Raw genomic sequence first — 14,918 nt, 5'->3', positions numbered from 1 at the left:
ACATCTCATATTTAAAGTTATGTCTTCTCAATGCAGCAGAGTACAGCACTGCATGTTTATCAAGGGTGTAATGCAGCACAGTTTCTTGCTCACGTTTTCTGATATCAATCGTGCAATCAAGAAAACTAAATGACAGGCGTAAATCACTTTGCCACAGAGACATGAAAGAAGCCACCCCAAATTGCCCCCACAGAGTCCCTACTAGTTGAACAGAAATGTGGCAACAAGTCTCTGACAGTTAACCTTCAGTTCAGCATAGTAATTAGCACGAAGAGAAATGAAAGCAAACACCATCAAAATATAATTAAATAAGGAGACGGCAAACTGCAAACAATGCCCAATCATTCTCCCTAAAAAGGCAGGTTTACTCTTTTGGTTCGAGGTGTTCACCAGAATCAAAAATAATGATAAGCAAGATACTCTCCTAATTGCAAAATGCTTAATAAGACAGAACACTTTTACATGATATTAAAAAAAATCAGAGAAGCAACAGAAGACAAAGAAATAAAAAGATGACAAAGTAACTAAGATAATTTCCAAAAAATTGACTTCTGTAGATAAAACAAACAGGGAGAATAAGAAATAATTCACCCAGAATGCAGAACTGAAATGAAGAGATAATGCTGACTTCCCTATCCTAAAATCTAAATAAGGAGGCACATCAAGCTATTCTCTGACAAACTATATTCAAAACATAAAACCTTCTCCGCCTGGCATAAGTCACATAAACAATAATATCCTGCTGTAAAAGAAATGGGGGCATACCTAGAAATAACATTTGATGCTGTTCCTGAGGTTGATTAAAGCAAAGCAGGAGGCCGAACTCAAAAGGTTAAACAATGGGAGGGTAATTTCAAGTGCAAAAATATACAGAGATCATTTTTGAGGACAGAGATATTCAACAAAGCAGTTACCTAATCTGCACTGAGTATGTACAGGTGGTCAAAATACGAGGAACAAATATCGTGTCCCATACAGCTATCTCTCTTTCAGTACACTGTTTTTTAGATTTTGAGTACCCAATTCATTTCTTCCAATTAAAGGGCAATTTTAGCGTGGCCAATCCACCTATCGTGCACATCTTTTGGGTTGTGGGGGCGAAACCCACGCAAACACAGGGTGAATGTGCAAACTCCACACAGACAGTGACCCTGAATCGGGATCAGACGTTTGACTTCGGCAACGTGAACCAGCAGTGCTAACTACTGCGCCACCATTTTCATTTAGCACATCTGATATGTTCTCAAAAAAGCCTGTTCAAAACAAAAACACTAAGAGAAAATATATTTACACTCAGAATATGCGAAGTATGGATTAATTACATGCCTTTTTAAAAATATTTTTATGACAAGATTTTTCATTACAGAATAAATCTACACCAACTGCCAAATCCATACAGTACACGAATAACACATTCCAACCATTAACAACCCTATTAACCCCAACCCTTTACACCTATAACTAAAACAACGAACACCCGCCCCCCGCAACTGATGACTAATAACTCCTCCCACCGCCCCGCAACAGCTGACGGTGACTAACTCTCTAAAAAAGGAAACGAATGGCTGCCTTGAATAAAATCCTTCCACTGACCCTCTAATGGTGTACTTCTCAAGATACAATCCATTAGATCAGTGTTCTTCAAACTTTTTTCCGGGGACCCATTTTTACCAACCGGCCAACCTTCAGGACCCAACCCGGCCGACCTTCAGGACCCAACCGGCCGACCTTCGGGACCCAACCGGCCGACCTTTGCGACGCACGCCAGCTGACCTGAGCACCCCACCATTTTCTCTAACCTTGTTTGCTGCTGATAAAAATGGAAGAAATGGTTTTGGGTCCCTTTGGCCCTCGTACACGCTCCTCCAATGAAACCTGTTGGATGAAGGTGAAGCCTTCCGGTGTCGGGAAGTATGGAGTCTCTATCTGTCCAAAGTTCTGCATTTCTTCCGTAAAATTTTATTAAATAAATCCCCCGCCCCGAACTTGTAAAAAAAAATGAAAAAAAATAAAATTTAAATGAATAAAATAAATGAATAAAAAACGGTTACAGAGGAACAGTACACAGATGAGCATGGAAATACCATTGTGAAAAAGGTAATGCAAGAATGAGTATGACTAATCATGATTTGCATTCCTTTTATTCTAATATAGATGGAGACAGGAACATTACACACAAACTACTTACTTCATTGCACCTTTTAAAATTACTCCAGGTAATCAAGGAACAATGAAGTGAAAATGATAAATCACACCGATGATCGTGCGCGCATGCGCAATGTGGCTGAATCTTTTTTACATGTTCGTGGCCATTTTAAAGGCCGTTTGCAGCCGGCGTTATGAAAAGCCGGCTGCTGTGCAGGGATTTGTGCGATCGAGAGCGCCGTGGACAATGGCTCCGCGACCCTCCCTTGACCCACCCACGGGTCGCGCCCCCGACTTTGAAGTTAGACCACTGCATTAGACCACCCAGCCATGCCGAGGTGCTGGGCGGAGTGGGAGAACCTCATCCCAGCAGAACACACCTCTGGGCTATCAACGAGGCAAAGGAAAGGACATCTGCCTTCACTCTTGTCTGCAGCACCGGCGAGGCTGAGAACCCGAAAATGGCCCAAAGTGAACAGGGTTCCACTTCGATACCAAGAATTCCTGACATTGTGTTAAAGGAGACCCAAAAGCGAACAAGTTTAGGACACGACCACAACATAAGGGTATGATTCACCGGACCCAGAGAACACCGCTCGGACCCACATTCTACCCCCGAGAAAAAAAACACATCCCAGCCTGAGTCAGATGCGCCCTGCACACCACCTTGAACTGAATCAAGCTGAGCCTTGCACAGCAGGTGGTTTGAATTGGCCCGATGTAGAGCCTCACTCCTCACCCCTCCCCCAAAAACTGGTCCAGCTCCCCCTTAAATGCTGGCATTGCCAGCAATACCCACCATCAGGAACAAAGAAAACTATGCTGCTCGTCTACTGACCCAAATCAAGTCTTACTCGCTTATCAAACTGTCCCTACTTTTGTGAATATGTTGTATTACTAGTCTACTGCTCCAGATAATTTGAGTACCAATCTCATTTTCGTAGTTTGAGAATCTGAATATAGTTCCATGAAATTTGCAAATAAAACACACAAGTAAAGGCTTTCAGGAAACACAATATGCCATCCTTACCCAGATTGACCTGCAGGTGGCTCCAGTCTCACAACTGCCCCCTGTATCAAACCACACCAAGAAAAACAACATGGACTGTCGTAGGGCAACTTTGAATCAGATTCTGTGCAAAGGTTAAATCACCTTAGTCCCAGATGAGCATGAGCTGCTTTCCCTTTTGAGGGGGGGGGGGGGGGGGGGGAGGAGAGAGGACAGCTGACTGGTGGCGATTTAACATGAGGATCACCACACCTCAGGTGAGGGACAAGGTTGAGGAGTAGGCTTTCAATAATAACTGGGATGAACAATCAGCCTCAACAGCCAAGTCCACATCACAAGTATTAATCGAAGTCAGATCTCGGTTATGCAACATCATATTTGGAGCATAACGTGCACATTTTGCCTCCATTCTAAAGCACAGAAGAATTTTCATAGAATCCCTACAATGCAGGATGCCATTCAGTCCATCAAGTCTGTACCGACTCTCCGAAAGAACTAATCTGGGACCACTTTGCTCGCCCTGTCCCCTAACCCCGTCTAACCTTTGGACACTACGGGACAATTTAGCATGGTGAATCCACTGAACTTTGGACTGTTGGAGGAAACAGAGCACCCAGGGGAAATCTACACAGACACAGGGAGAATGTGCAAATTCCACACAATCACCTAAAGCCGGATGTGAACCCAGGTCCCTGGCGCTGTGAGGCAGCAGTGTTCCCCACTGTGCCACCCCAATGTCCAAACAAGATGCATTACGAATTTAATCAGAATTGAGGGTACGGCCATCAATAATAGAACCATCTGCAGTTCTTCTCTTTGAAAAGAGAAGGCTAATAGTGGACCTGCAAATGATCTCTCAAGAAACTTAAGGGTTCAAAATGGTAACAGTGACACTGCTGCCCCACGACGCCAAGAACCCGGGTTTGATCCCGGCCCGAGGTCACTGTCCGGGTGGAGTTTACACATTCTCCCAATGTCTGCGTGGGTCTCACCCCCTCAACCCAAAGATGTGCAGGTTAGGTCAATTGGCCACGCGAAATTGCCCCTTAATTGGAAGAAAAGAATTGGGTACTCTAAATTTATTTTTAAAAACATGATGAAAGTGAAGCCAGACTGAGTCCAAGAACAAAGTGTCACAAATGTAAGATAACCAGGAGGTCAAGTCAAGAACATAGGAATAATTTCAAACAGAGACATGCTGCCACAGGGTGTGTTGACGCATAAATCATTTATGCATTTGACAAGTGCCTGAATACATATACAAGGATTAAGGGAATAGAATTGTAGGATTGGAAGAGGTTAGGAGCAGGAGGAGGTTTCTGTTGAGTGTCAGATTGGATTGGAAAATTTGAATCAGATTTTGTGCAACCTAGTATCTACGAAGGTCCATTATAAGGTTTGGATCCCAACCTCTTGACTCAAGAGTCATCAACAGAACCAGACGGAAACTAATTTTAAACACGACTATTTTTTATAGAAAAGCCAAGGTCAACATCGTCATCATGTGACCCATTTGCTATTGCATTATGTTTTAGAGATAAAAACCTAATGTTCAGAATCTGGGGAAGATTCTGAAAGCTTTTGAATACAATTCACCATAGAATGACCCACCTTGTCCAGCTTTAGGGAAACAAAATAACATACGAAAAGAAGCAATTAGAGATGGTTTACCAGATTTAATACTTGGAATGAGTGGATTGTCTTGCGAGGAAAGGTTGGACAGGCTAGGCTTGTATCTGCTGAACTTTGGAAGAGTAACAAGCGATTTAATTGAAACGCGCAAGATTCCAAGGGGTCTTGACAGGGTGGATATGGAGAGTCCTCTTGTGGGAGAATCCAAAACTAGGCGCCACTGATTAAATCTAAGGGGTCGCCCCTTTAAAACTGAGATGAGGCAACTTTTTTCTCCATTCTTCCTGAAAAGGTGGTGGAAGCAGAGTTTTTGAATATTTTTTGTGGGATTGGTCATAGATTCTTGGTAGGCAAGGAGGTGATAGGTAATCAAGGATAGGCAGGATGCAAATTTGAGGTAACCATCAGATCAGCCATGTTTTTTAAAAATGGTGAAGCAGGATCCAGAAGCTGACTGGCCGAGTCTGCTCCTTAATCAAATACATGAAAATGCAGATCAGGTAGGGCACATATTGAACAGAATTATAACATGATACAGCACAAAGAATGCCACTCCGTCCATCATACTTGCAATGGCTCTTTGAAAGGGCTATCCACTTATTCCCATTTCCCTACTCTTTCCTCATGTTATTCCATCCAAGTATTCAATAGAACATAATCTCCAATTCTTGCATGTTGTTCCCACACAACGCCCTTGCACTTAACATGAACTTTCCTCTTCCCCAATTGTACCCACAAATGGCCTGTGCAAATCATGTGTGGAAGCATAGCGTGTATGTTGCACATAATTCAACCAGCCCTTCTCATTTTGCACCATCCAACACTGCATGATATAACGGTACAAAATTAGGGAAAGTGTTGCCATCACAAAATAAAGCAGCTATCAGAACATCAAATATGTATCACAGTTAAATTTGAACACTGATATTAACAAATTCTGAGAGAATTTCTCGTGTGAGAGATTATGACATATAAATTGGAATAAAACAGAAAATGCTGGAAATAATCAGTGCAGACAGCAGGAGTAAAACATATTGGTCTCTTAGAGGACAAGACTGGGGAGTTAATAATGGGGAACGCAAATAGCAGAGACATTAAATCAATATTTTTCCTCTGGACACTAGAATCATCCCAAACTAACGGATAATGCAGAGGTTGCTGAAAAAGAAGAACTTCAAATAATCAGCATAACTAGCAAAAAGGTATTGAGCAAACTATAGGGATTAAAGTCAGACAAGTCTCCAGGGCCTGATGGCCTACACCGGAAAAAAAGTGGCAGCAGAGATGGTGGGAGCATTGCTTGTAATATTCCAAAATTCCCTGGATTCTGGCAAAGTTCCAATGGATTGCAAAAATACTAATGCAATGGGCCTGTTCAGAAAGGAAGAAAGTAGGAATGTTCAGATTCTGAACATTAGGGAAAGTAGGAAACTACAGACCAGTTCACGCCTGGTGTTGGGAAATTGCAGAAATCCATTGTAAGTACATAATCTCCAATTCTTCCTGAAAAGGTGGTGGAAGCAGAGTTTTTGAATATTTTTTGTGGGATTGGTCATAGATTCTTGGTAGGCAAGGAGGTGATAGGTAATCAAGGATAGGCAGGATGCAAATTTGAGGTAACCATCAGATCAGCCATGTTTTTTAAAAATGGTGAAGCAGGATCCAGAAGCTGACTGGCCGAGTCTGCACTGACCCCCTTTGTTGTCACAAGTAGGCTTACATTAAAACTGCAATGAAGTTACTGTGAAAATCCCCTCGTCGCCACACACGCGAACCATCAGATTCAGCCTGGTTTTCTGAAGGGTAAATCGGGTTTGACTAATTTGCTCAGTTTTCTGAAGATGTAACAAGTAAAGTGGATAATTGGGATGCAGTGTCTTTGGACTTCCAGAAGGCATTTGATAAGGTGCGGCACAAAACATTAATACACAAACTAAGTTCCCACGGGTTTAGGGGTAATCATAGAATCCCAACAGTGCAGAAAGAAGCCACTCGGCCCACCGGGTCTGCACTGACCCCCCGCCCCCCCCCCCCCCCCCCGGAAAGAATATAAGAACATAAGAACTAGGAGCAGGAGTAGGCCATCTGGGCCCTCGGGCCTGCTCAGCCATTCAATGAGATCATGGCTGATCTTTTGTGGACTCAGTTCCACTTTCCGGCTTGAACACCATAACCCTTAATCCCTTTATTCTTCAAAAAACTATCTATCTGTATCTTGGGGGCAGCAGGGTAGCATGGTGGTTAGCATAAATGCTTCACAGCTCCAGGGTCCCAGGTTCGATTCCCGGCTGGGTCACTGTCTGTGTGGAGTCTGCACGTCCTCCCCGTGTGCGTGGGTTTCCTCCGGGTGCTCCGGTTTCCTCCCACAGTCCAAAGATGTGCGGGTTAGGTGGATTGGCCATGCTAAATTGCCCGTAGTGTCCTAATAAAAGTAGGGTTAAGGGGGAGGTTGTTGGGTTACGGGTATAGGGTGGATACGTGGGTTTGAGTAGGGTGATCATGGCTCGGCACAACATTGAGGGCCGAAGGGCCTGTTCTGTGCTGTACTGTTCTATGTTCTATTAAAAACATTTAATGAAGGAGCCTCTACTGCTTCACTGGGCAAGGAATTCCATAGATTCACAACCCTTTGGGTGAAGAAGTTCCTCCTAAACTCAGTCCTAAATCTACTTCCCCTTATTTTGAGGCTATGCCCCCTAGTTCTGCTTTCACCCCAGTGGAAACTGAACTTAATACTCCAGGTGTGGCCTCACTAACACCTTATACAATTGCAGCATAACCTCCCTAGTCTTAAACTCCATCCTCTAGCAATGAAGGACAAAATTCCATTCGCCCTCAATCACCTGTTGCATCTGTAAACCAACTTTTTGCGACTCATGCACTAGCACACCCAGGTCTCCCTGCACAGCAGCATGCTTTAATATTTTATAATTTAAATAATAATCCCGTTTGCTGTTATTCCTACCAAAATGGATAACCTCACATTTGTCAACATTGTATTCCATCTGCCAGACCCTAGCCCATTCACTTAACCTATCCAAATCCCTCTGCAGACTTCCAGTATCCTCTGCACTTTTCGCTTTACCACTCACCTTAGTGTCGTCTGCAAACTTGGACACATTGCCCTTGGTCCCCAACTCCAAATCATCTATGTAAATTGTGAACAATTGTGGGCCCAACACGGATCCCTGAGAGACACCACTAGCTACTGATTGCCAACCAGAGAAACACTATTAATCCCCACTCTTTGCTTTCTATTAATTAACCAATCCTCTATCCATGCTACTACTTTACCCTTAATGCCATGCATCTTTATCTTTTGTGTGACACCTTGTCAAAGGCTTTCTGGAAATCCATTGGCTCCCTGTTATCTACTGCATTGGTAATGTCCTCAAAATATTCCACTAAATTAGTTAGGCACGACCTGCCCTTTATGAACCCATGCTGCGTCTGCTCAATGGGACAATTTCTATCCAGATGCCTCGCTATTTCTTCCTTGATGATAGATTCCAGCATCTTCCCTACTACTGAAGTTAAGCTTACTGGCCTATAATTACCCGCTCTCTGCCTACCTCCTTTTTTAAACAGTGGTGTCACGTTTGCTAATTTCCAATCCACCGGGACCACCCCAGAGTCTAGTGAATTTTGGTAAATTATTACTAGTGCATCTGCAATTTCCCTAGCCATCTCTTTTAGCACTCCGGGATGCATTCCATCAGGGCCAGGAGACTTGTCTACCTTTAGCCCCATTAGCTTGCCCATCATTACCTCCTTAGTGATACCAATCCTCTCGAGGTCCTCACCTGTCATAGCCTCATTTCTATCAGTCACTGGCATGTTATTTGTGTCTTCCACTGTGAAGACCGACACAAAAAACCTGTTCAGTTCCTCAGCCATTTCCTCATCTCCCATTATTAAAACCCCCTTCTCATTCTCTAAAGGACCAATATTTACCTTAGCCACTCTTTTTTGTTTTATATATTTGTAGAAACTTTTACTATCTGTTTTTATATTCTGAACAAGTTTACTCTCATAATCTATCTTACTCTTCGTTATAGCTTTTTTAGTAGCTTTCTGTTGCCCCCTAAAGATTTCCCAGTCCTCTAGTCTCCCACTAATCTTTGCCACTTTGTATGCTTTTTCCTTCAATTTGATACTCTCCCTTATTTCCTTAGATATCCACGGGCGATTGTCCCTCTTTCTACTGTCCTTCCTTTTTGTTGGTATAAACCTTTGCTGAGCACTATGAAAAATCGCTTGGAAGGTTCTCCACTGTTCCTCCATAAAGTCTTTGCTCCCAGTCTACCTTAGCTAGTTTTTCTCTCATCCCATTGTAATCTCCTTTGTTTAAGCACAAAACACTAGTGTTTGATTTTACATTCTCACCCTCCATCTGTATTTTAAATTCCACCATATTGTGATCGCTCCTTCCGAGAGGATCCCTAACTATGAGATCATGAATCAATCCTGTCTCATTACACAGGACTAGATTTAGAACCACTTGTTCCCTCGTAGGTTCCATTACATACTGTTTTAGGAAACTATCACGGATACATTCTATAAACGCCTCCTCAAGGTTGCCTTGACCGACCTGGTTAAACCAATCGACATGCAGACTAAAATCCCCCAAGATAACTGCTGTACCATTTCTACATGCATCAGTTATTTCTTTGTTTATTGCCTGCCCCACCATGTTACTATTTGGTGGCCTACAGACTACTCCTATCAGTGACTTTTTCATCTTACTATTCCTGATTTCCACCCAAATGGATTCAACCGTATCCTCCATAGCACCAATGTCATCCCTTACTATTGCCCGGATGTCATCCTTAAATAACAGAGCTACACCACCTCCCTTACCATCCACTCTGTCCTTCCGAATAGTTTGATACCCTCAGAAAGAGCACCCTATGGAGGCCCATTCTCCCCGCCCTATCCCTGTAACTCCGCAAACCCGCCAGGGGGCTAGATGGTCAGGAGACTCGAATAATTTGGATAGCTTCTTCAAAGAGTTTGCATCCAAACGATGGATCAATAGCCTCCACTGTGCTGCAGAATTTTGTGAAATGGTTACACCTGTCCAATAACCATTTCATACCAATCAGATTCTGTTTCTGACAGCAGCACGGTTGCGAGAGGAAAAACCTCAGATTGGAAGGGCTGGAGGAGTAAGCATGGGAGACTCAAAATTTTTAGTTGGGTGAGGAGCAGTGACTCTCAGATTCTGTCTCTTCCAAGCCCTGTATTTTCCCACTTCCAACAAGAAGCCTGTGCCTGCAATTGCTTATCCCCATTTGGATCATGGAGGGGCCATAATTTACTTGCTTTCTTGTATGTTTCACCCCCATGTTTGCTTTTTCACGATGTACTTGACATGGAGGGTGCAGTTTCAACTCAGACTGGCAGCGGGGATATGCCATTTAATTTTCTTGTCCTCCATCCTATCACAGACATTCCCTTTTGTTGTGCTTTCTCCTCCTTTCTCTTGCTCAACACCTGTTGGATTTCTAATATTCCCCCGTTCTTTCTATTTTCACTGATGCTGCCAGACCTGCAAAATATTTCCAGCGTTTTCTGTTTTTATTTTAAATTTCCAGCATCTGCAGTATTTTGCTTTTATATTCTGAATTTTAACCTGTCAGTTACAGAATAAACCCGAAAATATTTTACTGAGCATATTTTTCTTGAAGCCCATCATCAGGTGCCTGCATCCAAGGCTCTGGGGAAAATCAAAAACAGAAAACAAACATACAGCTAGATTTCACTCCGCGTACTGTATATTATATTACACCTAACAAGTTAATCAGTCCCACAAAATGGTTGCATTCAATAGCCCAAATTTAAGCAATGGGAGGTCCAATCCGAGTTCCACAGATTCAACTACGACATGTCCAGATATCTTGCAGGGATGTACTCAATCAGTTGTAAATCTCATTCAGGGTGTTACCATCTGGATAGCTCTACGCCTATTTGCGGATGTCCTTGCGCTTGAAGAAGCAACATCCCATGCGGAGGCCATTGCTGTGACAGGTGGCCAACAGATACGCACCGCTTCTGTAGAGGGTGCTTGCTGACCCATGAAGTACAATCTGTAATGAAACCCAACTTAACTTACTGGTGAACACGGAGGTCGAGAACTCCCAAGCCCGGACAAATCATGTGCATGAGCAGACCAGGACCAGGCTGCGTAAGTGCCATTCAGCAGTTCTGTAATTTCTAACCTCTTTCGGCCCAGGACAGGTCAAGCATGCTTGTGCACAAAAAGGGTGAAAAAAAGCACAAAAACACAGGTCAGGTGAACAGGAGCTGAGCACCAGTAAAAGGAAATATATACATTTCTGATTTTAAAACGAGTTGTAAGGGTTAGGGGAACAGGTAGGGAGGTGGATTTGAAACCAGAAGAGATCAGCCACATACTGATTGAATGGCAGAGCAGGCTCAAAATGTTGGTCCTAATTCCTATGTTCTGAGGCAGGGGAAAGGGAACAGTCAGAGGGAAATGGCACTTACGTAGCCTGGTCCTGGTCTGCTCATGCACAGGATTTGTCCAGGCTTGGGAGTTCTCGACCTCCATGTTCACCACTAAGTTAAGTTGGGTTTCATTACAGATTGTACTTCATGGGTCAGTCAGAAAAGGGGGAAGAGGGAACAAGGAAGTCCAAAAAGGAGGGCACAGGTATGAGACAGAGGGCAGGAACAGATTCCAGTTAAGAGAGGAGCAGGGGCAGCATGGCAGCACAGTGATTAGCACTGCTGCCTCACAGCGCTGAGGAACTGGGTTCAACCCCGGCCCACTGTTCATGTGGAATTTGTACTCTAAATTTATATTTTTTTTAAAAGAGCAGAGAAGCAGCTCCCAGCAGAAAAAGGGCTACGGGCAACAGACCAGAAGTGAAGAAGGAAACCGACGGTTGCAGACTTCAGGCTGTGAGGCAAAAGTACCCCTCCAGAGCACTGGTGCTTTACCCGGCACAGCCAAAGATCTGAAATTGTGCCGTTGAGCCGGTGCTTGGTGTCCAGGGGAATGGAATTTCAGGAAACAAAATTGAAACCCTGCAAGGTGAGCCATCCTCAAATCCACCCGAGTTGTACCGACTTTTGGAGAAAATTCTAAGACTTGATATTTGACTGTGAAAACTGGAGTTCTTCTTAAGAGAGGCAGTGTTTCAGCGAGATTGTTTGCCATTTATTGACTTCTGGGTGGGTTGTTGAAAACTCAGTGAAATCTGTTTTAGTCGCATCAGTCATTTATTGTGCCACATGGTGTGTTTGATCAGAGTTGGCTGATTGACTCATATGTACCTCATATTAACCCTGAATGTTCGATTGCAAGATAGATACAATAAATAGTTTTATCTTTCTGACCTTGTACAGTGAGATTTGATTCTGTTTGTCCAAAACCTACAGAATCTTTTGGTTTTATTCTATTACCAAGCGCCTTGAGCCACAAACTCTGGCAACTTTAAACAAGAAGTTATTGGTCCTCAACCAGATCCTACCAACAACTTGAGGGTCTGGGCAGAGATCATAAAAGGTTGGTCTGTTCAGTTCTCGTCGGTTGCTGTCGAGCTTAGCATTGAAGTCACCGATCATATATCATAGCTAGTTCCTCGCCCAGCATGTTCAGTTCACAGCAGATGTCATCTTCTGTGTGCCTTCGTTGGTGCATAAACATTCACAACACTGAATTTGACAAGTTGTGTGTGGCATTTTGCATTGATAACTGAATAATTTGCTGACTTCCATCAAACTAGCATTTGTGCCGACTATCTCTTCTACTCACATCCTCATTGCCAATCATCCCTGGCCTGTTTATCACACTGATACCCAAGATGTCCAACCGATAAGTTCCCATCCCTTGCGGTATCTGGAACATCTTCCTCTACTTCCAATGCCAATTCTAGTGATGGGTTCAGTGTTGAGAATGGGTCATTAGCAGCGGAATTGTATTCAACCACAATCTGTAACTCCATTACCCGGCATATCCTTCACTCTACCATACCATCAAACAGTGGATCAACTCTGGTTCAACGAGCAGTGGAGGGCAGATTCCCACAAGTATTAGCAGGCATAGCTAAAAATGAGGTGCCAAACTGGTGAACTTACAGCACAGGACTACACACATGCCAAACAAGAGAAGCAGATTCAGCAGACATTTCTAAGCAATCCCGTGGCCAACAGATCAGATGAAATTTCTGCAGTCTGACCACGTTGAGTAATGAATGATGGTGGACAATTGTTAGCGCGGGGGGTATGAAGCATTTTGCAAAGTGGATGATCCATCTTGGCCTCTCCCCAAGGTTCCCACCATCACAGGTGCAAGACTTCAGCCAATCAATCCACACCATGTAATATCAAGAAAAATCTCTGGATTCTACAAATTCCAAGGGCCATGACAACATTCCAGCAGTAGTTTTGGAGACATGTGCTCCAGAACTAGCCATGTCCCAAGCCAATCTATTACAACGCAGCCACTACATTGATAACTAATCCAGCAAATTATCAGCCCATCAATGGACTCTCAAACATCAGCAAAAATGATGGCAGGCTGCAAGATCACACAGCACTTTATATAGTAATACTCTGCTCACTGACGCTCAGTTTGGGTTCTTCCAGGGTCACTCAGCTTCGGACCACACCAGAATTTAGAGTCGAAAAATAACAAAACAAAATAGAATCAAGAAATGAGGCGAGTGACTGCCCTTGACATCAAAACAGTAAGTGACCTTGTGTGGCATCAATGAGGCCAAGAAAAATTGAAGTAAATGAGAATCAGAAGGAAAGCTCGCCACCGGTTGGAATCACACCTAACAAAAAAATAGCTAGTTTAGTTGTTGGAAGGCTCATCAGCTCAACCTTCAAGACGTCACTGCAGGGGTTCCTTGAGGTCATGTTCAGCACCATTCGTGGCTCCTCAAATACCGAAGCAGCCCATGTCCATATGAAGGATAGCCTGGTCAATATTCAGTCTTGGGCTGATAAGTGACAACAAACAAGTACCAGGCAATGTCCTTTCCCATCAAGAGCGGATGTAACCATTTCCCCATCATACTCAACTGTACTACTAACACTGAATTTTCCACCATCAACATCTTAGAGGTTACGACTGATCAGAAACTTTAACAAACGAGGCATATAAATATCAATACTAAAGCCATATTAGAGGCCACCAGACTTCTCCCAGCAGTTTTCTGCTACTTGCTATTTCTTCATTCTACCCAAACTAATTCTACATCTTCATTTTTTGAGCCAAGCTCCTTTCTCTCTTTTGTCTTTATCCCATCCTTTCTCACCAGTTATCATTTCTCCTTGTCCATTTAATCAAGTCAAATATCTTGGAACATGCAGTTCCTAACCTTGATCGCTCTGCATCCATGTCTCCCAAATAATTGTTACATCGAACCCATTAATTTCTACCTGCCTCATTAATTTATCTACTTTGCTGCACATGCTTCACACAGATTTTGTGCCTACAGCTTTAACTTACTTCAATTCCCCCCTGACATCAGCTGAGTTACCAATGTCCCACTACCGTAGCTAAGCTCCCTGTCCTTTCCTGATCCATCTGCTTAATTCTACCTACATCTCTGCTCTGTGGCGTTGGCATTTCTCAGATTGTTTTTAAGTTGGCCTTTCCTCACCCCATGAATTTAAAGCCCTATCTACTGCCCCAGTTACTCGTTTTGTCAGAACACTGGGACCATTTCATTTTAAGACCATCACAACCAAACAATTTTCTCTTCCCCCAGTACTCCCAGTGCCCCATGAAATGAAAGCCATGACTCACGCAGCATTCCATTAGCCATGAATTTAACCTCCTAATCTGTTCATCCCTGAACAAATTTGCACATGGCTCAGGTAACAATCCAGTGATTATTAATGGTAAAGTCCTACATTTTAAATGCAACCTTAGATTCTCAAACTCCTTCGGATGAGCATTATTTCTAGGAGGACTACAACAAGTTGATCCTTCACCTACAACAAGTTTGTTCTAAACCCAGTTTCTAGTTATGCTGAAGGCAATAGTATCCACTCCCCTGCCAGCACCACCCCACCAGACAGTAACGTACTCGACCACGGCCACATTAAAATTCAGTCCAGCCACTGAAATGGATTCTTGCACCACAGAACC

General features: G+C 43.3%; 1 protein-coding gene across 5 annotated transcripts in view; it reads right to left on the bottom strand.

Moving 5' to 3' along the window:
* The window catches only part of pds5a (PDS5 cohesin associated factor A), a 304,278-nt gene that overhangs the window by 264,181 nt on the left and 25,179 nt on the right, over window positions 1-14,918 (bottom strand). The window lies entirely within an intron of this gene.

Source organism: Scyliorhinus canicula, chromosome 3, assembly GCF_902713615.1.
Source record: "Scyliorhinus canicula chromosome 3, sScyCan1.1, whole genome shotgun sequence".
NCBI classification, from domain to species: Eukaryota; Metazoa; Chordata; class Chondrichthyes; order Carcharhiniformes; family Scyliorhinidae; genus Scyliorhinus; species Scyliorhinus canicula.
This window is presented reverse-complemented; position numbering and strand designations above follow the sequence as displayed.